This window comes from Melanerpes formicivorus, unplaced genomic scaffold, assembly GCF_026170545.1.
Source record: "Melanerpes formicivorus ecotype bairdi unplaced genomic scaffold, bMelFor1.0.p_v2 SCAF_13, whole genome shotgun sequence".
NCBI classification, from domain to species: domain Eukaryota; kingdom Metazoa; phylum Chordata; class Aves; order Piciformes; family Picidae; genus Melanerpes; species Melanerpes formicivorus.
This window is the reverse complement of record NW_027142365.1, coordinates 11,032,962-11,045,843: the sequence shown is the minus strand read 5'-3', so window position 1 is coordinate 11,045,843 and position 12,882 is coordinate 11,032,962.

Sequence of the window (12,882 nt, the reverse complement as noted above, 5' to 3'; positions counted from 1 at the left end):
CTTTGCAGCATGTTTCTCATGTCTGAGGTTCTTGGAAGGTTTATGGACTCAGCTGCATGACCCAAGCTGGTTCCATGTGCGTGCATGGTGTGTACACTGAGAGATGCCCAAGTGCCTAAAAGCATAGCAGACATTTGGGTAGCTATGCAAAGGCTGGACAAATCCTGCAGACCCAGCAGTGAGCCGGGGTAAATAAACCCTGGACATGAGCTGGCATTTGCTGAAGACACTAGTGTGCATCTGAACTGCATTAACTGTGTTTTTCTTCAGAAATTATTTTCTTCCATCATTTGTTAGGTTGTTTGGTTTTTTTTCTAGTTATCACGCTTTCCCATTACTCCAGACAATAAACTGAAGATTAGAAGGAAAAGTTAACTAACTTAAGATACTTCAAGTGTGCAAGGGAGCTGGCAATGAACATTTTCCTGGCTAGGGAGGCTGAATTGATAGAAGAAAAAATACAGTGATGCTCCTCTTCTTTACCCAAACAATCCCCTGAAAGAGATCACACACAGAGTAAAATGTGCTTATGTACTTCTCAGTGACATAGTGAATTTTTAACTGAGAGAGAAAAATGTGGTTATATTCTAAATGCAGCTGTTTAGAGCAGCATCAAAGTAGCAGCATCATCAACACAATCTCCTCTGCAGTGCAATTTGTGTAGCTCTGTAACTGTCTATTCCTTTTCCTAGGCTGTAGATTGACATGTGTCTTTGCTTTTCTCTTGGGAGCAGTACTTGCTTCACTAGTGTTGACTGGAAAATAACTCTTTCTTTTTTGCTGGGCTGTTTCTCAGCTGGATCAATTCCCAATCCGGCTGTTCAGCCACACAAGCACTTTTGACAGTGCAGTGGAAAGGGAGATGAGGGATCTGAGGGGGCAGCTGGAAGCAGAGAGGACACAGGGCCTGTTCAGATCAGCCACATCGACTCTACTGCCAAATGCCAAGTCTCATGCTCTTATAAGAACTTTTCTGTGGATTACAGTTCCCCAAGCGTGCCTGTACTGGGACAGGCCTGTGGGAATACTTCATACCACAACTCTCATTTTTTAAAGTTTTTTCCTGGGACCAAAAGTTGTGGTTTAGGTAATTCCTACACCAAATTAGAAGTAGCTGCTCAAGAAGGTACATCGCTGTGTTGGCTTGCTTTCCTGTGCTCTAGATCCAGCCCACAGAGAACTTGAGAACCTGAATAATTAACCATATTGATATTTCAGTTCCCATTACAGAGTGTGTGAGTATTGCAGTGATGAATGAGGCTGCTCCCACCTCTCAGAAACCATTTGTCAGGCTCTCTGCACTCTCATGGGGACCTCTGTGTGTCCTTTTTCCTAATTAATATTTCTAAGGTTTTCAACACAGCTGTAACATTTGGAGATGCTCCCTCCTGCCTTGCTGTGGAGCAAGAGTGTTTAGGGTAGGGCTGCATCCCCGGGCACCCTGTTGCACCCCCCGGCAGTTGCTAGGCAGCCGGTGAGCGCAGCGCAGCAGAGCCAGCACACGCCAGCCAGGCATTGCTAGGCAGCCAGAGCTACTGGAGAGCAAAAAATAATAAGGTTCAAAATTGGTGCTTTGAGAATGCACAAGATAAGAGCCATGCAAAAATACTTAGTTTTGCTGTATTTTGATGTGACCTTTCTCCTCTAATGCATTTTCACTAGCAGGAGTTGCCTTCTGTCTCAGCCTTCTTTTTCATAAAAGTCTCTCCTTTTCATCCTGCATGCTTATCTTTGCTCTTCAACAGTGCTCTGGTGTCAGCATTCCTTCCTTTTGTCTCACCTCCCTTTTCTCAGTTTGTCATCCTGGTTGTTCTCCCATGTTCTATTTGATCTCTTGTTCCATTGGTGTTTTTAATTTTGATGTTCGTTCTTTCTCAACTCAGCCTCTGACCACCAGGTTGCCTTCTGACTTTGCTCTTCCATTTTCACTGCATCAAAAAATTCCTCGACTATCTTCTGTTTCCAGCTCCAGATCTAGTTCCTTTCTGCTTATCAGAAGGTAGATCTATTTTCTTAATCCCTTAAAATACTGCCAAGGCAGAGGAGTCATCCACTGCCCTAACAGCATGAGTAAAGTGGAATGTCCAGACTCTGGTGATGCAGATACACATATTCAGCCCTAAACCAGGTAACATGGTATTGTGTGACAAGATGGCTTTCTTCTTACACCCATAACAAATGAGGCTAAACTATTTTTGTAATAAAAGCATTTTAAGGAAGGGCTGGCTTTAAGCAGCCACTTAAAGCAGGAGGTAGGTTTCTGGCAGTAATTCTTTTTATTAGCAAATGTTTCTTGGCCTTCTTTTATTTAATGGCTTTGGGGGTTATTTTAAATATGAAAAGAATCAATCCCAGTGCAAGGGGTAGGCACTGAGTGAAAGTCAGCTTTCTGAATGGACCCATGCAGCTTTGGCCCACTCATTACATGGCTGGTTGGAATTTCCTGATGAGATAGCTGTTTGTTGGAGAATGCCAAGCCTTCCTTTACAATGGAAAACTTTCTTTGTGTATATGAAATAAAATTTTTCTCAGCAAAGGTGTTACACCCTGTGTAGAGCTTCTGGTCAAAAGCAGAGAGAGAGACACCTTGCTCAGGAAAAAGTAGTGCTTGGATAATTAGCAGTGACAAGGAACATAGCAGATCCAAAGGCAAGTCTCCTGACTTGAAAGCAGACACTGAAAGGTGGATGTCCCATGTCAGCAATAGCCTACTTGCTTATCTCTTCGGAGTGACTGTCCCTAGCAGGACTCTTGGGAGATGTTTTGAAGTCTGAAAACACCACTAGTGCCATTTCTGTTCTGTTTTGCAACACTTGGTAAAGGCTGTGAGAGTAACACAGAATTGTGAAGCCACCCCAGGCTTAGCAGGCTGACATTATTTGCAGGGTCATCAGGCACAGGACTGCTTCCTTGAGATGTGGAGCCTAAGATGGCTTTGCAAATTCATGCAACACCACCAATCACATCTTGAGACCACTGGCTAGTGCTGGGCACAGAATTAAAAAGCTCTTCAGGACTGTATTTCCTGTATACAGAACTGAAGTGTCTTAGCTTGGTATTCCTTGGAGCATCTCTAATATTTTTTTCTGTTCTTCGGTTCTGAGACTCCTGTGATCCCAGATAGTGGACAGCTGCCTGTAATAACACTTTCATCTAGTTTATACACACCTCAAAATTGATTAGTCCACACTCATGGCTATACTAAACTGCAGTTTCTAGCCTAATTTATTTTCTATCTTCAGTACTAAGCTTCTGTAATCAGGATTTAACTAGTGCTCCTTTTTATTTTGTTGTGGAAATTAAATGTGCAAGAGAAAAGGGCAACCAAGTTTAAAGAATCTCAATTCTAATTACAGGAGTTGCATGACTTTATAGATGAAAACTACTGATAGTCAGAAGGTACTCGTATTAAAACAGGAAGCTCAGTAGTGATTAATAAAGTCAAGGAAACCTTTCCTAGTGGAGAATTACAGCTGAACATGTCTTTCTGTGTAGACTAAAGACAATGTAGTAGGGCAGTGGTAGTTCAGAAACTAGTACCCAGTGTCACAGTTCTTGCTCTCTTGTTTATATCCTTAAGTTTCAAACTGCGCCAGGGGAAGTTTAGGCTTGAGGTGAGGAGAAGGTTCTTCATTGAGAGAGTTGTTGGCCATTGGAATGGGCTGCCCAGGGAGGTGGTGGTGTCACCGTCCCTGGAAGTGCTCAAAAAGGGATTGGACGTGGCACTTGAAGCCATGGTTTAGTAGTCATGAGGTGTTGGGTGACAGGTTGGACTTGACGATCTTTGAGGTCTTTTCCAACCTTATTGATTCTATTCTACGAGTCTATGATTAACGAGACAGTAAAAACCAGAAAGCAGTAAATAGCTGTGTTTCAGTTCTCAGCGTTTCAGAGCTAACCTTTGCTCTATCTCCATGGATTTTTGACTTTTTTTAATCAACCTTTTTATGCAAAAAAAAAAATCCATTCTTATGCCAAAAGAAACAAACCAAACAAAGTCTCATCCAGCTGTTTGTAGCACAATGCAAAAGCTTAAAAGAATATATTCTTGTGGAGATAGTTGAATTGCACAATTGCCATTTTTCATTGTGCTTGAGGAAGTGTGAGCATGAATAGGAATTACTTGTTTACGCTTTCTATTTAACAGATTGGTGTTTTCCTAAACCCCACAGGTGGGTGGTTTTTTTTTTTTATGCAGATTAAAAGCATTTGTATTCTCCACTGATTAATTGGTGTGCCTCGTTTGCATTTAAATATATACTGCATTGAATCGCAGCTTGCCATCAGAAAGCAGAAAAGAAAAAATAATTAAATGATAACATCATGCTACCACAGAAAGAGTGCCATTTCCCCAATAACAATAAATATTTGACAGCAGTTCTGCAGAGATAGTATTTTGGGGCACAATATTTGGATAGCAGAATAAGGCACAGCATAATAGCATTATTTTTTTCAGCGAGTGAAAGCACAGTGCCGTTTTTGGGTCTGTTCCAGCTCACAGGGAAGCCTCAGCACAGAGCAGTATTGAGTCTGTGGGGCTGAGCAGTATTGGAAAAGGAGTATCTTCAAAAGGCACTAGAGGCAGAAGGAATGGGATTGGATGCACCGCAGCCCTCAGATGCAGTTGTCGACTAAAACATCGCTTCCACGCTAAGACAACATTGACATCCTCCTTGGCATTGTCACAGTCAGAGCCCAAACGTAGCCTGGGCAGATAATGAGGGTAAAAAGTCATTACAGACAGACTGAGGCTATTCTCTGTTGGGAACGTTTAAAAATAAATCAGGCCATTTAGAGCAGAATTGAAAGGGTAGGCACTGGCTATTCAGTATAAATAGGGGGTTTATTTCCTGTTACTTTTCATTACATAACAGGAACAATCTCATGTGCCCATGAGATTGATTTCATGTCTTGAACATGGTTTAGATATTAATCAATCTCAGCAACCACTTACTGTTTCCTGTAGCATAATGCAGTAAAAATTGTCCTTTAATTACCACTAATGAAAGTTACCTGCAGTGAAAGTGAATACATGGCACTGGAAAATGACTTGGTGCAGAGGCCAGCAAATGCAAGTATGAACAGTCTTGATGATGCAAAGGCACAATTAGAAGTGAATATGTAAATTACTGATGGTGGATTCCTGCTGTGCTCAGCTATTTGATGTCAACATTAGCTGTGAATGTTTCTATTTATTTGGTCATAACCTTGAAAAACCCACAGAATTGTCCTGGCCAGGAAGGGTGGGGATTTCTAAACACTGTCATGTAATACATATATGCTTACTCAGTACTAAAAATATTTCTAGCCTTCTTTAAAGTAATTCTGCCTGTGAAGTGGCTTAATTAAGCTTGCCATCACTTCTGTATGAATGTCTCACCCTTTGCTCTCTGACATGTTTGTACTCCAAAATTTCCTTGGTGTAGAAAGGGGAGCCTATGCAAGATTTTACACCAATTGGAAAGTGTCTCATAGCCTTAAACCTAACCCTAATGCTAACCCTTGACCCTAATCCTAACCCTAGCTCTCACCCCAATCCTAAATGCTAACCCCAACCCTAAATGCTAACCCCAACCCTAAATGCTAACCCCTAAACCTAAATCTAACCCTAAACCCTAATTTAATGCTAACCCCTAACCCAGTTCTAACCACTAAGCATAACTCTAAGCCTAACCTCTCACCCTAATTCTAACTCTAACCCTTTAAGGAAAAAAAAATATAATGGAATGAAGCCAGAGGTGGGGAGGTTCAGGCTGGACATGAGGAAGAAGTTCTTCACCATGAGAGTGGTGAAGCCCTGGAATGGGTTGTCCAGGGAGGTGGTTGAGGCCCCGTCCCTGGTGGTGTTTCAGACCAGGCTGGATGAGGCTCTGGGCAGCCTGATCTAGTGTGGGGTGTCCCTGCCCATGGCAGGGGGGTTGGAACTAGATGATCCTTGTGGTCCCTTCCAACCCTGACTGATCCTATAATACTATGATATAAAAAAATAATGCTGTTGTAACTACAAAGGGATCAAAATGCTGTTTTACATGGAAGATGCAGACACTTGACTGCTGTGTGTGAAATGTGCTGTTGTTTCCCCTTGCAATGCTTTGCTTTCAGTTGTTCATACCTTTGTCGGTCATAGTTTAGCCCCAATAGCACATATTTCTGTTGCAGACTTTATTGTGCCTCTTCAGGGAATCTGTGAGATGGAACAAGCAGCAATGCTTCCTGTTGAATGCAAACAAATATTTCAGCCAAGTGGTAAACACCCAGTAGCTCTGGATTTTGAATGGGGCAGTTTCAGGGTCATACTTAATGTTCTTCCTGAGAACACCTGGCAACATTTGGTTCTAAAAGCAATATATTTGCATATTCCCAGTAGGGTTTTTAGGAGTTAAGATACATCTGCTGAGGAATTGGGCTAGGCTGATGATGTTTCACTATGCACTGCAAGGGCCAAGGGGGTTCTCTCTGCCTTTGTGCTCTTTGCAGCACACTTTTGAGTACCCCTGTGATGGATTGTGCACAGAGGTCCTGTCCCCTGGTGCCTGGAATGCAATAGTGTGATAACTTCTGAGACAAAAGGTAGTGGAGAGGTTTTCAAGAGGCAAAGAAAAGGGGAATGTAAAGGTGTGAAAGGGAAGAAGCAGCAGCACAGGTCAAGAGGAACTATGATGAGATGCAGATTGTTTAGGTTTGTGCTGTTGCAGAATGGGCTGTAAAAAAGTCAGCACTTTCCACACAGGCATGGACTCAGGAACTTATTGCTCTTGTTTTAGCACAGTGGTAAAAAAAATCACAGAAAACTCTGGAGTGCAGCCACCAGTCATTGCCAGATACTCCTGCTACATAAAGGTCATTTGCTGCAGATAAGAAAAAAAAAATCCTCATGTTGGTACTGCTGTTGCCCACACACTTGACCAGGTAATTACCTAGTGCTTGTCATCTATCATCACACAGGCAAAGAGAGCAGGTCTTTTTTATCCTACACACTTGGTGAAACCCACTGCCTTTGGAAGACTATTTTGGTTTCCAGTGGAAGAAAAAAATGTTAAAAAAAAAAAAAAAGGCTGAATCTCTTTGGTCAAATGGCTAATATCTCTAATTGTTAATTATTCATATTGTTTGGCCTGAAAGGTTCCTCATCTGATTTCAGATAAAAGAACTGAAAGAACTGAGTATTCCAATCCTTTCTTACTCTGCCTTAGGAAAAGAGCAGCAAATCTGACAGAAAGTATCCCATTCAGTAGTATTATGTGTTCATAACTGAAAAAGCCTCATTGAGATAGTCTCTGAGTGTTATTTATTTACAGTAACTTCATGCTGTAACAGTCCATTAGAACAATAAAATTGATATAAAGTGATTTTCCATTACAGTTCTGTGATGGATATAAAGTACCTCAACCTGTAACACAAGCCTGTAAGCCTCAGTTATTCTGTTGCTGCAGTTAGCTGAAAGCCAAATGGTTGTTGGTTAAAGCAGCAGTCACAACCTTGCTACCTTTCAGCATTGTCATTAGGAAGAAATTCCTTTACTATGAGAGTGGTGGAATGCTGGAACGAGCTGCCCACAGGGGTGGGGGAGGCCCCATTCCTGGAGACGTACAAGTTTAACCTTTATTAGAATAAACCAAACCAGGTTGGAAGAGACCTTCAAGATCATCGTGTCCAACCCATCAACCAATCCAACCCACCCAAACAGCTAACCCATGGCACCAAGCACCCCGTCAAGTCTCCTTCTGAACACCTTCAATGACGGCGACTCCACCACCTCCCCGGGCAACCCGTTCCATAGCGCAATCACTCTTTCTGTATAGAACTTCTTCCTAACATCCAACCTGAACCTCCCCTGGCGCAGCTTGAGACTGTGTCCTCTTGTTCTGGTACTGGGTGCCTGGGAGAAGAGACCATCATCCGCCTGTCTACAACCTCCCTTCAGGTAGTTGTAGAGAGTGATAAGGTCACCCCTAAGTCTCCTCTTCTCCAGGCTAAGCAGCCCCAGCTCCCTCAGCCTCTCCTCATAGGGCTTGTGTTCCAAACCCCTCACCAACTTTGTTGCTCTTCTCTGGACTCGTTCCAGCAAGTCAACATCCTTCCTAAACTGAGGGGCCCAGAACTGGACACAGTACTCGAGGTGTGGCCTAACCAGTGCAGTGTACAGGGGCAGAATGACCTCCCTGCTCCTGCTGGCCACACTGTTCTTGATGCAGGCCAGGATGCCATTGGCCCTCTTGGCTGCCTGGGCACACTGCAGGCTCATGTTAAGCCTACCATCAACCAGCACCCCCAGATCCCTCTCTGCCTGGCTGCTCTCCAGCCACTCTGACCCCAGCCTGTAGCACTGCCTGGGGTTGTTGTGGCCAATGTGCAGAACCCGGCATTTGGATGTGTTAAATCTCATGCCGTTGGATTCTGCCCATCTGTCCAGCCTGTCCAGGTCTCTCTGCAGAGCCTCTCTACCCTCCAGCAGATCAACTCTTGCCCCCAGCTTGGTGTCGTCAGCAAATTTACTGATGATGGACTCAATGCCCTCATCCAGATCATCAATAAAGATGTTAAAGAGCACAGGGCCCAGCACTGATCCTTGGGGCACACCACTAGTGACTGGTTGCCAGCTGGATGTGGCACCATTCACCACCACTCTCTGGGCTCGGCCCTCCAGCCAGTTCCTAACCCATCGCAGTGTGCTCCCGTCCAAGCCATGGGCTGACAGCTTGGCCAGCAGTTTGCTATGGGGGACGGTGTCAAAGGCCTTGCTGAGGTCCAGGTAGACTACATCAACAGGCCTCCCCACATCCACCAGGCGGGTCACCTGATCATAGAAGGAGATCAGGTTGGTCAGGCAGGACCTGCCCTTCCTAAATCCATGCTGGCTAGGCCTGATCCCTTGGCCATCCTGTAAGTGTTGTGTTATTGAACTCAGGATGACCTGTTCCATGATCTTGCCTGGCACTGAGGTCAGGCTGACAGGCCTGTAATTCCCTGGCTCATCCAACCAGCCCTTCTTATGGATGGGCACCACGTTGGCCAGCTTCCAGTCCTCTGGGACCTCGCCAGTGAGCCAGGACTGCTGGAAAATTATGGAGAGTGGCTTGGCCAGCTCATCTGCCAGCTCTCTCAGCACCCTAGGATGAATCCCATCTGGTCCCATGGACTTGTGGGGATCCAAGCTGCTAAGGAGAGTTCCAACTACCGCCTCATGGAACATAGGGAAACTGTGCAGCTCCCTGGCTCCTTCTGCTAGCTCTGCAGACCAGCTGTCAGGAAGACGTTCTGCCCTTCTAGTAAAAATTGAGGCAAAGAAGGTGTTAAGTATCTCTGCCTTTTCCTTATCCTTGGTTACAATGTTCCCCTCCGTATCCACCAAGGAGTGGAGGTTTTCCTTCCCCTTCCTCTTACTATTAATGTATTTATAGAAGGACTTTTTGTTGTCCTTCACAGTAGAGGCCAGTTTAAGTTCCAAGTGTGCTTTTGCCTCCCTAATTCTCTTCCTACAAGACCTAGCAACATCCTTAAACATTCTGTGGGTTGCCTCCCCTCGCTTCCAAAGGTGATACACCCTCTTTTTTTCCCTCAGTTCCATTAAAAGTTCATGAACCATCCAGGCTGGCCGTCTGCCCCGGCGGCTCATCTTCTGGCACATTGGCACAGCCTGTCCCTGAGCCTTCAACAATTCTTCATTGAAGTAGGTCCAGCTCTCCTGGACCCCTTTGTTTTTAAGGACTTTATCCCAAGGAACCCTCTGAATTAGTTCCTTGAGTAACCCAAAGTCTGCCCTCCGGAAGTCCAGAGTGGAGGTCTTCTTGCCGCCCCTCTTGGCTTGACCAAAAACCGAGAATTCAATTATCTCGTGGTCACTGGACCCCAAACACCCTCCAACCACCACATCACCCACCAGTCCTTCCCTGTTGGTGAAGAGGAGGTCAAGCATAGCCTTGCCCCTGGTAGGCTCTCGCAGCACCTGGGATAAGAAGCTGTCCTCCATGCATTCTAAAAACCTTCTAGACTGTCTCCTCTCTGCCGTGTTGAGTTCCCAGCAGATGTCAGGCAGGTTGAAGTCACCCATGAGAACAAGGTCCGGAGATCTTGAGACAGCCCTAAGCTGCCTATAGAATGCTTCGTCAACATCTTCCTCCTGGTTGGGTGGTCTATAACAGACTCCAACCAGGGTGTCTGCCCTGCTGGTCTTCCCTCTAATTCTTATCCACAAGCATTCAACCCGATCATCCCTAGCCTCCATCTCAATGGCATCTAGTGCCTTCCTGATGTAAAGGGCCACCCCTCCACCCCTTCTTCCTCGCCTGTCTCTCCTGAAGAGCTTGTAACCGTCAATTGCAGCGCTCCAGTCGTGTGAGTCGTCCCACCACGTCTCTGTGATGGCAACTATATCATAATTTTCCTGCTGCATCAAGGCTTCCAGCTCCTCCTGTTTGTTACCCATGCTTCGTGCATTAGTGTACATGCACTTCAGCTGGGCTGCTGGTTTCACCTCCAACTCTAGCTTGTCGCCCCCAGACTCTTGTCTGAGAGGACTCTCTTCAGCCCCTTCCCCCTTCGAAACTAGTTTAAAGCCCTGTCTATGAGACCCGCCAATTCCCTACCCAGGATTTTTTTATCTTTGGGGGACAGTTCAGGCGTGATGTGACTGAGCAACCTGTTCTAGTTGGGGATGTCTCTGCTGACTGCAGGGGGTTGGGCTAAATGACCTTTAAAGGTCCCTTACTACCCAATGCATTCTGTGATTCTCTGATTGTCACCACTGGCCACCGCACACCAGTGTTAGGCTGTGAGCTGCTATCTGTTCCCTGGGCACATGGCAGACCCCTGCATTTCTGGTTAGTGTATCACTTTTACCCCTTAAGCAATATTAGTGGCAGTTAGCAAATAACTAAGAGAATATTGTCCATGTGAGGAGAAGATCCAAAGAGGAAGGCCTAGCAGGTCATCCAGTTTCTCTCTTAGATATGGGAAAATTGTCCTCTGAACTTCATAGGCCAGCTTTTTATGCTAACTTAAAATGTCCCTACTGAAAGCGGCCTGGAGCTTCCAACACATCAGCTGTCAGCCTGCTCCACAGCCTGCTATGGCACTGCACAACCTGTGTAGTAGTAAGGGTGACATTGCCATGTGACTTTGCACAGATTTGCATACAAATGTACTTTTCAAAGGCTAAGTGAAGCCACAGGGGAATATATTTATTTATAAGTGCCCAGGAATAAGGGTCACAGGAACAATCTAACAATTCATGTTAATCCATTGCTAGGGCTTACCCACAAAATAGATTGTATAAATTATGCTGTCCAATGCATAACCATTTTTGTGTGAGTGTTTTTAGTCAAATAAAAGGAAGTATTTTGTCTCAAAGAGGCTCACAAGCTACAAAAGATAAAAGAAGCAAAAAGGCTTATTCATCATGAAATAAGGGGTCTCCTGTGCAGATTGCTATCAAAACAATTGCATCCAGTTCAAATTCAAGCCTTCATGTATGTCAGAAATTTCACAATGGCAGGCTGGTTTTGTGTCTTTGTCCTCCCCCCCTCTTCCCCTAAGCAGATCTCTCATATCATTTGTCTTCTGAATTTGCCTGGGAAAACATCAAAATAATGAAGGAGCATGATTTGCTCTCGGCTGGCATGTATTTATGTATGAAGGGGATACACCAGTTGGTTTACATGATAGCAGCTAAAACTACAAATTGTATTTGATATAACTCATTTTTCTCAGCTTTCTCAGTTAGTAGGTTAGTACCAAGAGATTTTGTCACAAGAGGGTTTGTCTTCATATAAATCAGTAATCTGAAAGCTAAATTCAGGACACAAAGGCAATATGTGTCTGATTCTAGCTGGAGGGTTGGTATGAATCTCATTTCTTCCTTCTCACTATTCCTGACATTTAGAAATCTGTTTTGATATTTGATTGTATTACTCAATAATTAATCCAGGATAACTTAGGACATCTCCCACCAATTAAAGTTATTTGGTTTTACTCAACCATTTCTCAATATCATACTTGCAAAAAGGAGAAATTTGTTTACTATAAACCATACCTACATGTCTGTTATTCAGGGAGGGCCACATTACATGGATGAAATTATGTCACAGCAGGATGAAAGAGTTGATCCTATCTACCCACCTAAGCCAGATACTTAGGACACACCTGACTGCTCCATGGGTGTGAATGGATGAGCATGTGTACCTCATACATACAAAAGCACAAATAAAACAACAAGTGTGCTCCAGCAGGACAGAAATACCTGTTACTGCATTGCCAAGGTGCTTCAGCTCAGCTGTGGGAGCCTGTTTCTTCACTCCAGGGTGGTGTAACTAACCCCAGTCATGATGCCAACTGTGCCGTGACCATGGAGGTTTGCCAAAACATCTGTATCCATGCAAGAGGCTTGTGCTGGAGTGGTTTGGTAGCCGAGGGTTGGCCATCCTCACACAGCCCCCACCAAGACAAATCTGTGGCAAGGACGTGGTCAGCACCTGTAAATTAACTGAACTTGATTTACTGGCTGAAATGAGGAGCAGTTCCAGAGGGAGGTCAGAGAGGTAGCAACCAGCAGCTTCAGCCATCTGAGAAGTAGCTGGCAGGGAGTGTGTGAATACAAACTGTGTTTATGGAAAGAAATTAACAAATATTTTCTTTATTAAAATGTAGTTTAACTTTGTTGGTCAAAAGAAGGTAAACCTTGGAAATTAGTCATTTGTGTCTACTTTGCTTTTAATTCCCAGCCTTTGACTGAAGGGAGACTCAGTTTCACTACAGAGTGAGCTGACACATTTGTTCTAGCACCATTCTGCTGTTTTGAATAGTGCCTGATCTGTGAGCTGATCTGATAAATGAAGACATTTTGTGCACAAATGGTATGCATTTTAAAGAGCTCCACAGTGTTAA